The following is a 10,000-nucleotide window of genomic DNA, read 5'->3' as shown; positions in this document are numbered from 1 at the left end:
TCCCCTAATGCACCCCAATACAACTCCACCATTCCAATCATAAGAACTTCACTGCCAATTCGTTTGCTTCATGTCGTAATACACTTCGGGTAGACACATTTGTTATGTTGTTTTGCAGGAAATGAAAAAAAGGCCCGTTTTGCAATGGATCCAAGACCACTTTCGCTGTCAATATTTTTTCAAAAATAGCAAATAAAAGAAACTGTCGATCCACAAGCTCAGAACTCAGATTGTAGATAGACTATCTCCACTACTTCTGCGCCGTTGCGTGATGTAGGAAGTATATGATGTGCATGATAAACTAGGACATTCATTCAATGTAAAACACACAAAGTTGAAGCACAGAGATAAAAGGTTTCTACCTAACAGCAATAATGCCATGTGTGCATTCATTCACACATTCTTCCACAACTCCAAGCCAACTCCACTCCCAGCCTCCTAACCCATGCAGACCTTTTGTGTATCATATGCTTTCAGTAGTAATAGCAATAGCAGTAGTATACAGCTAAATTGGCACTCTGGCTCCATCTGCCGGCGGTAAAGTGTTACTACAGACTTTGTAGGCCATTCAGCACCCTAGGTAACAGCGCTAGAGCATTCAGAACCATGGACAGAGCCTGTCCCTAGCTAACAGCACTAGAGCATTCAGCACCATGGACAGAGCCTGTCCCTAGCTAACAGCACTAGAGCATTCAGCACCATGGACAGAGCCTGTGAACCTTGCGGTTCCCATCCTACTGCTGCTCTACCGGCCACTCTACCCCTGAGCTACTGCTGCCCTACCGGCCACTCTACCCCTGAGCTACTTCTGCCCTACCGGCCACTCTACCCCTGAGCTACTGCTGCCCTACCGGCCACTCTACCCCTGAGCTACTGCTGCTCTACCGGCCACTCTACCCCTGAGCTACTGCTGCTCTACCGGCCACTCTACCCCTGAGCTACTGCTGCTCTACCGGCCACTCTACCCCTGAGCTACTTCTGCCCTACCGGCCACTCTACCCCTGAGCTACTGCTGCCCTACCGGCCACTCTACCCCTGAGCTACTGCTGCTCTACCGGCCACTCTACCCCTGAGCTACTGCTGCTCTACCGGCCACTCTACCCCTGAGCTACTTCTGCCCTACCGGCCACTCTACCCCTGAGCTACTGCTGCCCTACCGGCCACTCTACCCCTGAGCTACTTCTGCCCTACCGGCCACTCTACCCCTGAGCTACTGCTGCCCTACCGGCCACTCTACCCCTGAGCTACTTCTGCCCTACCGGCCACTCTACCCCTGAGCTACTGCTGCCCTACCGGCCACTCTACCCCTGAGCTACTTCTGCCCTACCGGCCACTCTACCCCTGAGCTACTGCTGCCCTACCGGCCACTCTACCCCTGAGCTACTTCTGCCCTACCGGCCACTCTACCCCTGAGCTACTGCTGCCCCCAAATGGCACATGCAGTCTCTGGCAGCGCAGTACTGCACTTCTTCAAACTAATCAATTTAATAGATTGTAAATAAATACATTTTAATACAAACTAATCGATTTAGGGGAGAATAGAAAGAAACGGCTTAACTCTCTAGACTTAGTAGTAAGCAAGTAGTAAACTGTCGTTTACCTGAACCGCCCCCCCACCCCCCTTACACAGAGTCTCTCTGAACCGCCCCCCACCCCCCTTACAGAGTCTCTCTGAACCGCCCCCCACCCCCCTTACACAGAGTCTCTTTACCTGAACCGCCCCCCACCCCCCTTACACAGAGTCTCTTTGCCAAACTTGCTCACACCATGTCGACACCTTGTGAGCTTGAAGATCGGCTATTTTTGTTTGTATTTTCGGAGGGAAAAGCAATCAATATAGTAGCCTATATAGTATATTGTTACCAAAATAAGCACTTACACAACGCTGTGCTTGCATTCTAAGTCAGATGCACTCTTGCTGAGAGGAGAGAAGTTGAAGAGACACGGAGAAGAGGAGGTTGTACAGGTTGTTTGCCTATTGTCATACGGTTAATATATACTACACGGCAAAACCATTTTCATTGTGGTCCTTTCTCAAAGACCAGGTCGATAGATGAATGTGAAAATATATTAGATACGGTAGATAGATAGATAGATAGATAGATAGATAGATAGATAGATAGATAGATAGATAGATAGATAGATAGATAGATAGATAGATAGATAGATAGATAGATAGATAGATAGATAGATAAACGTTGCATGTGCTGTGCCTACCGTGATGCTGTCCTTATTTAGGCAACCACCACTGTTGATGTCTTTACCGGAACCCTGGAGAAGAGGGGGGGAGAGAGAGAGAGAGAGAGAGAGAGACATTTATTTGTTTGACAAAGGCGGATGCACCACGGTGGATTTGAACCCACAACCTCTGCGGTGGTAGACAGCTGTGCCAACCGACCGGCTTCACAGCTTCCTTTGTCTTTCTTTACCTACCCTTTCCCTGAAATGTAACAGACATATAAGGTTTCAAGCCGACGGCGACGACATTGAATTAAATTGACAGAGGAGTCATGAGAGAAACGGAGCGAGAGAGAGTCATTCCATCACTCTGTTGTTTGCATACAAACAGTAATTACTTCCACTCGGCCCGGTTCATTCTTCATGCCTGTAAGCACATTGAATTGGAACTATTTTCATGATGAATTAATCTGGTGATTATTAATCGGCTCATCTGACAATAAGAAAAAAGAAGAAAAAAATGTAGCGTAATTATTTTTCCAGCATTCAATTAGTCCCTTTTATGCATTTTAAATGAGTAAAGAATTATACACATTGTGTCTCGAATGAAAACACATTGGCAATGCATTTTTCATCCCACTTCTGAGGTTATACAAAAACAAACAAATAGGTTGTAAATGGTGTGTTATGATAACATCAGTGGTTCTCAACGTGTGGTTAGGGGATCCTGAGGGGTCCTTGAGAGGGTTCTAGGGGGTCCCAGGCAATATTACGGATTGAGGAACCAAATGGACGCCCCTTACGCGACTTTAAAGGTGTCTGGACACTGCTGCGTTTTAGCACTGTTTTTCCGAAAACAGCACCCAGTACGCAAGGACCTTAACGAAGGGAACCACATGGGTCCAAGCAAGCAGTGTCTTTAACAAAATAGCACTACTGTACTTCACATACTTTATCATACAATGGTGTAAAAAAACATAAAACATAAAATACATTTTAGAATAATAATTGAGAAAACAAAATAGTTTTTCAGATATACAAGGTTTCCACCCATCGAGCGACGCTAATTGACATGAAAACACTTTGTAGAACAGCTACACAGAGAGAGAGAGAGAGAGAGAGAGAGAGAGAGAGATTTTGGAGAGTGATTGAGACGCACCGGCGTCAACACGTCTTTGATGTAGTGGTGTTCCTTTGGCAGAGTGGAGAACAAATAATCAACACCATCTACCAATTCACAAGTTATCGCAATGCGAAAAAAAAAGAAAACACCGCATTATAACAACAACTGTGTGTGTGTGTGTGTGTGTGTGTGTGTGTGTGTGTGTGTGTGTGTGTGTGTGTGTGTGTGTGTGTGTGTGTGTGTGTGTGGGGCAAGGACAAAATGAAAAGTGAGTGAAAGACAAACACAAATTGAGTGTGCTGTTGCAGAAGAGAGATGAGAGTGAGACTCTGTCACCTGAAGGGACCCCCCCCCCCCCCCCCCCCAGTGTGAACACACACACACACACACACACACACACACACACACACACACACACACACACACACACACACACACACACACACACACACACACACACACACACACACTATATATATTGTATATACCCTATATATATACCCTGAAGCCAAGTATAGATCTACAACTAGTAAACGTGTGATGTGTTGTTGTGGGCTTGTAGATCTCTATATTTTACATTGTACAGATATGTGGCCCTCACGAGTATAGCAGTACTATTACACATGCACGCCCATGTGCACGTGCACAAATTGCTTACACCCCTCATCTCCATGTTTTGTGAATTTCCAGTCAATTCCAGGAGGTTTTTCAAGGCGATATAATTAGATTCCTACATTGTCAAAACAAGACGCATCCTCAATACGTCTCAATCTAGACTCAACAAAATGGCAAACAAGACAACCTCTCCCTCTATGCAAAGGTTCACACTACTGCCAAAAACTAACTAACTCTCTCTCTCTCTCTCTCTCTCTCTCTCTCTCTCTCTCTCTCCCCTCTCTCTCCCCTCTCTCTCTCCTCTCTCTCTCCCCTCTCTCTCTCTCTCTCTCTCTCTCCCCCAGCAGAGGGCAGTATAAACACAGGAACAGCATCACATGGCTTTGGTACAGAATAGGTTGACAGGCAGGCATACAGGTTAACAGAGACACACGATTGTAATACAGACAGACAGACAGACAGACAGACAGACAGACAGACAGACAGACAGACAGACAGACAGACAGACAGACAGACAGACAGACAGACAGACAGACAGACAGACACACACAGTTAATGAGTACAATGCTGTAGTGTTTGCTGATAGACAGTGACTCGTTATCTCATCATTGTACTGTTGTTTGACCAGGTCCTCTGACACAATAAGAGACATGGTCACGCACGCGCACGCACACAAATATGTGCCAGGTACCAGATTTGTGGTGTTATACAAAATCTAGTAATCCATAAAGTAATCAAATAGAAAGGCAATGCATTGCTCAAAGCAGTTTGCAACACTAGATTTGTTTTTATAATGGGTTGAATCTAGAGTTGCAATACCCTCCATTGACAGTCCATTGATCAAATTGAAATTTCCGATCTGCTTGTATTAAACAACGTCAAACTCACCCAACATTGCAGCTGTAGGGAAAGCTTGAATTATCCTCTTTCAATCTGCAAAGCGTTTGTTTCATATTAAAAGTCCACTGTAGACACGTTATGAGTAACTTTCTGTCAAGACATTCCGTGCAGGTGATTATTTTTCAAGTGTTGGAGTTTGGAAGTGTTGCAAATTGCGGCTAGTCAGGATGCCACAGCAGGTTCCCCTTTGTCCAAAAGCTCTGCATGGATTCAGAGCTAACTTTCTTCTCCCAGATCTCAAAGTTTCCCGGCCCCACTACTATATATACTCTGTGGTTTATCAATTTGTGATTATGGTTTAGTATTGGCTCTTAGTAGAGGCTCTTAAATGGAACCCACGGCCGCCTCACTTCCTGGAACTATTGCTAACATGCTTTCCCCCACAGCTCCCCCCATTGTCAAACCTTGACAACATAAAATGAAGGACATATTCAAAAACACAAAACAAAAATCTGTACACTACGTTGTATATACTTTAACCAATATATATTTCCCTTGTTATCACCCAGTATGTTATGTTTCATGTTCTTTCAATACTCATACCAGGACAGGACATACATTTCTTCACACATTTATGTGGCTGCCAGTGTCACACATTTACTCAAATACTATTTGAAATGTTTAGTTACTAGTTACTTTGAAGATTTTGATTATTATCATTACAAAACATACATTAACTAATTCAGCCCTATATACATTTTGGGGCATTTGAAAATAGCATGATCTACATACAAGCTACAAGAACTTCTACACTGCAGTATTGATACTTTAACCTGAGTAAAACATCTGATTACTTTTTCCACCATGCACTGCACACAGGACTAGCATATGGCTATCCAAGGTTATCAGAAACATATGATGATGTAGTGCAAGACATGGCACACACACACACACACACACACACACACACACACACACACACACACACACACACACACACACACACACACACACACACACACACACACACACACACACACACACACACACGGGCCAAACAGTGGTTCAGGACGTCTGGGAGCCAGAAGGTGCCCGCTTTGTGCCGACGTGTCCTTGAGCATGACACTGAACTGTAACTGCTCCTGATGAGCAGTTTGGTTTCCTCTGGCCATCTTTATACAGGAAATGGAAAACGGTGCATTTGGGCAGAAACCTCTTATCTCCATATTTTGACTTTTTGTGTGTTTTTTCATAAATCAACACCTTCACAAAAATAACATCCAAAGTAGCAGATCCACAAGCTCCAGTTTTGAGCATGTACATCTGCTACTTTTGAATTTGAATCCTGAAAAGTATTTATCTCATTCACCCATTCACGTGTGCGCGCACACGCACACACAGCCACACGTGCATAAAAAACCCATAAATATACATATTAACATATGCACACAAATATTGTGCGCACACACACACACACGCGCGCGCACGCACGCACGCTGATGGCTAGAGGAGAAACCGTGCGAGTCACAAACCTGCTCATCGGTGACGGTATAGAGTTCAGTGTCTTGCTCAAGGACACTTCAACACAAAGGGGGAGCCCAAGGGGATCAAAGCGGAAACCTTACGTTTCCCAAGAGGCCGGCCGCTCTATACCTGCTGTCCCACAGTGTAATGTATTGCTCATCGTAAAGCGCTTTGGATATATTATAGGCGCTATAGAAATCCACCGTTTATCAAACAACCTCAGGATTGCAGTACTTCAGCATGTATAAATGTTGCTGCTGCAGTTCTCTTTAAAGCTGCATGGGGTCAGTGACTTTGCTTTAAAGATATCAGCCAACAGTCATTCTGTAGGGTAGTGAGCGTTCATTAGAAATAATAGATCCATGATCGTAGCTTAAAGTTGTACCCTGGATATTTGAGAGCCCACGCAAAACTGCCCAAAAATCACTTTCACCTAGAAAATCCATTCACATTTTTTATAATTCAGCTGACTGTGGAGACACATGCTGGAACTTTTTACTTTGAAATGTTTTATAGTTTCTGAGTTATTTAATTTAAACGCCAAATGCATTCTCAATGGCGAAAACACAAACTTTGGCACCACGTATAAAAAAATAAAAATAAATAATTGTTTTGATTTTTTTTATTAAAAAAAAATATATATATATATATATATATATATTTATTTATTTTTTCAAAGACGTCCACAGACGTCTTGGGCTCTGCCCGTGCGGTAATACCAAAGACGTCCACAGACGTCTTTGGGCACAAAATGTGTTTTAACATCAACAACACAACTTGTTAACTCTTTGAGCGTTTCAAGGATTTCTATATAGTAGGTAGACTTCTCTATGGCCAGAATGGCGTTTTTGAATGATTTATTGAAAATTCTCTGTTGTGAATGTGTGACAACGAAAGACCTTCAGAGAAAGGTTGACTTGTCTGCTTACAGGAAAAAAATGAACTGAGTTGATAAAATGTTTAGTTCTTGTGTTGGAAGCCATTTAAAAGAGCCTGCATTTACACTGTTTCTGTTTCTAGGACAACCAAAAAAAGTTATGCCCGGTTGAAGTTTTATTTTCTAAATAACTTTTTTTCTGCTGGGCATACATAGCCATGCAATATCTCATTTTAAAGGGTGAGTTGTCTAGTTCAATTAAAATAAAATAAAAAGTTTCTCACATGTACCACTGTAGATATTTTGCCATCTATAAATAGCATGGTCAGTCATGATCAATCTGACCTATCCAGCTAAAAGTCCCCATAGCTCTGAAATTGGAACATCATATAAACTCAATTCTTTTTTGGGGTAAAATTAGACATTCTAACGCACATTTTGATATATACCATGTTTACATAGTCTTACCAGTACCTTGTCTATTCATGCATGTATCTCAAAAACCTGTTATGAAGAAACACAGTTTTGATAAAAAACACATCCAAGGACATTGTTTTGATATGACTTGGTGCCCATGATATGTATCAAAATATAGACTTGAATGTATACTGTATTATAAAAAAGAAATTGAGTTATTACCATCTACCGTTACAGAGTAAATCACAGTTGAAACTTGCTTAGTCATATACAATAAACCTCACAATAGTGAACAAAATAGTCATGACAGGTCTAACTCATTGTAAAAGCGTCTTTTATTTTTTACGACTACTAACATAATAAAATGATAAATATTACAGAAAATAAATAGGCCTACATACAAAACAGTTACTCCTCCCCTAGCTCTGATCCATAGCTCTAAATGCGCATTTAGAGCTATGGATCAGAGCTACTCCTCCCAAATGTCCCCAAACCCAGTCCTTGACGGTGTGTGTGTGTGAGTTAACCTGACTCCGCCATATGGGGCAGCAGAGTGTACACTGTGTTCCCCCCTCCTGCTCCCATCTGGGAACTCTCAGGCAGACTTGATGCCCGGCCACAAAACGGCCTGGCCAATCAGCAGCAGCTTCTAGCAACTTCTAGCAGCAGCTTCTAGCTTCTACTAGCTGCTGCTGATTGGCCAGGCCGTTTTGTGAGCAACTTCGCTTCTAGCTGCTGCTGATTGGCCAGGCCGTTTTGTGGCCGGGCATCAAGTCTGCCTGAGAGTTCCCAGATGGGAGCAGGAGGGGGGAACCCAGTGTACTCTCTGCTGCCCCATCTGGCGGAGTCAGGTTATGTGTGAGTAGGCTAAATAAAAAAAACACCCAAAAACTGCCCCCCCCTGAAATGAATGAATGAATGAATCCGGTTCAGTGTCGGAGAACGCCATCGCAGTCTTGACTCTTCATCCTCCTCCTCCTCCTCCTCATCTGATGCCAGTTCTAAATATATAAAAATAAATAAACATTTTAGCTGTAGTCAGTGCACGCTACTATTACATGGCGTTTTACCCGGCTGCTGGCGATCAATGATTTTATTGTGCAGTGTCTTTGTGGGCCGAGTCGTGGCATGACAAATACAAATAGATGCTTGTATAAGTAGTATCACGATAAAATAATATGGCAACGTTAGAATGAAACACCAATGAGTGATCGGTGGTAATGTAGCTAGCTGCCCAGGGTATATCCAGCACCATTGCGTCGCAATCATCCAGCAACATTGGTACTGGCTATTGCCCGGGCTTGTGGCCCGGCCAATAGCCAGTACCATTTGTGCAGTGTTTGTTAGCAACTACTACTAGCCAACAGCCAGTGGAATGTGGTGACGTGATGGTGCTGGATATACGCTGGGCAGCTACATTACACGCGATCACTCATTGGTGGTGTCATTCTAACGTCGCCATATTATTTTATCGTGATACTAATTATACAAACATCTATTTGTATGCCACGATGCCACGATTCGGCCCACAAAGACACAGTACAATACATTCATTTGATCAGATGTTTTTGTTAGCTACGTCGATCACCTATAGTACCGACCCTTGTTATATATTCTCCGACTATGCATGTCACGATGACTAAACCAGTTAGATCTATCCATATATGGTTCTACCACATCTATCTGATATCAGCACTAGGTCGGCTCGGGCCAAATATAGGGATCGTCTTACTAGACATGTCATATTAGGGCATTTTCGAATACAATAAAATTACCTTTTAGCGAAGGCATCAGCCTTGGTGGTAACTCCGGTGGGGAGAAGAAAAAACATTGCACACGTGTAATCCGCGAGGGTGGATGTTGCAGCCCGGCCAACGGTCTGGGACTGGAGAATGCCACTGGACACGGATGGATCATTTTTCAGATTGTTTTTTTTGCGGCGACTGCAAACCTGGCTGAAAAACTCTTCCTCCAGTGCCCACCTCGGAGGAGTCAACCAACCCCCCTGTTCACTGGGGGCTGGGCGTCAGTTTCCAATAGGAAAGCATACACGTGTGTCACGTGACACGGGAATTCTGGGAAATGTAGTTGATATTTATGCTCAATACTATATACAGAGGTGCGGACCGAATTAATATATTGGTATTAATAAAAAAAGAGAACTACGGAAAATCACGTACAGGGCAGAAAAGACTAATGCAAAACTCCACGTGTTTTCCAGTAGTAATCTGTCTAAGGGTTAATAATGTAAAGCCTATATATATATATATATATATATATATATATATATATATATATATATATTATTTTTTTAACATTTTTTTACTTTCATTGTTTCATATTAATGTTACTGTATAATATCAACTACATCGTAGCGGTTTGTCAATTATTTGGGGGCCCACTTGCAATAGTGTCAAACAGGTTGG

The 10,000-nt window shown here is 43.0% G+C and overlaps 1 long non-coding RNA gene across 1 annotated transcript in view; it reads right to left on the bottom strand.

Moving 5' to 3' along the window:
• Positions 1 to 10,000, bottom strand: part of LOC306936833 — a 167,418-nt gene that overhangs the window by 41,733 nt on the left and 115,685 nt on the right. Inside the window, exon 3 of the long non-coding RNA XR_013791546.1 lies at positions 2,218 to 2,271. This is a non-coding gene — a long non-coding RNA (uncharacterized lncRNA). The remainder of the gene's footprint in view (positions 1 to 2,217; positions 2,272 to 10,000) is intronic.

Source organism: Electrona antarctica (assembly GCF_951216825.1).
Source record: "Electrona antarctica genome assembly, chromosome: 14".
Taxonomy (NCBI): Eukaryota; Metazoa; Chordata; class Actinopteri; order Myctophiformes; family Myctophidae; genus Electrona; species Electrona antarctica.
The sequence above is the reverse complement of the archived record's forward strand: the minus strand, read 5'-3'. Positions and strand labels throughout refer to the sequence as shown.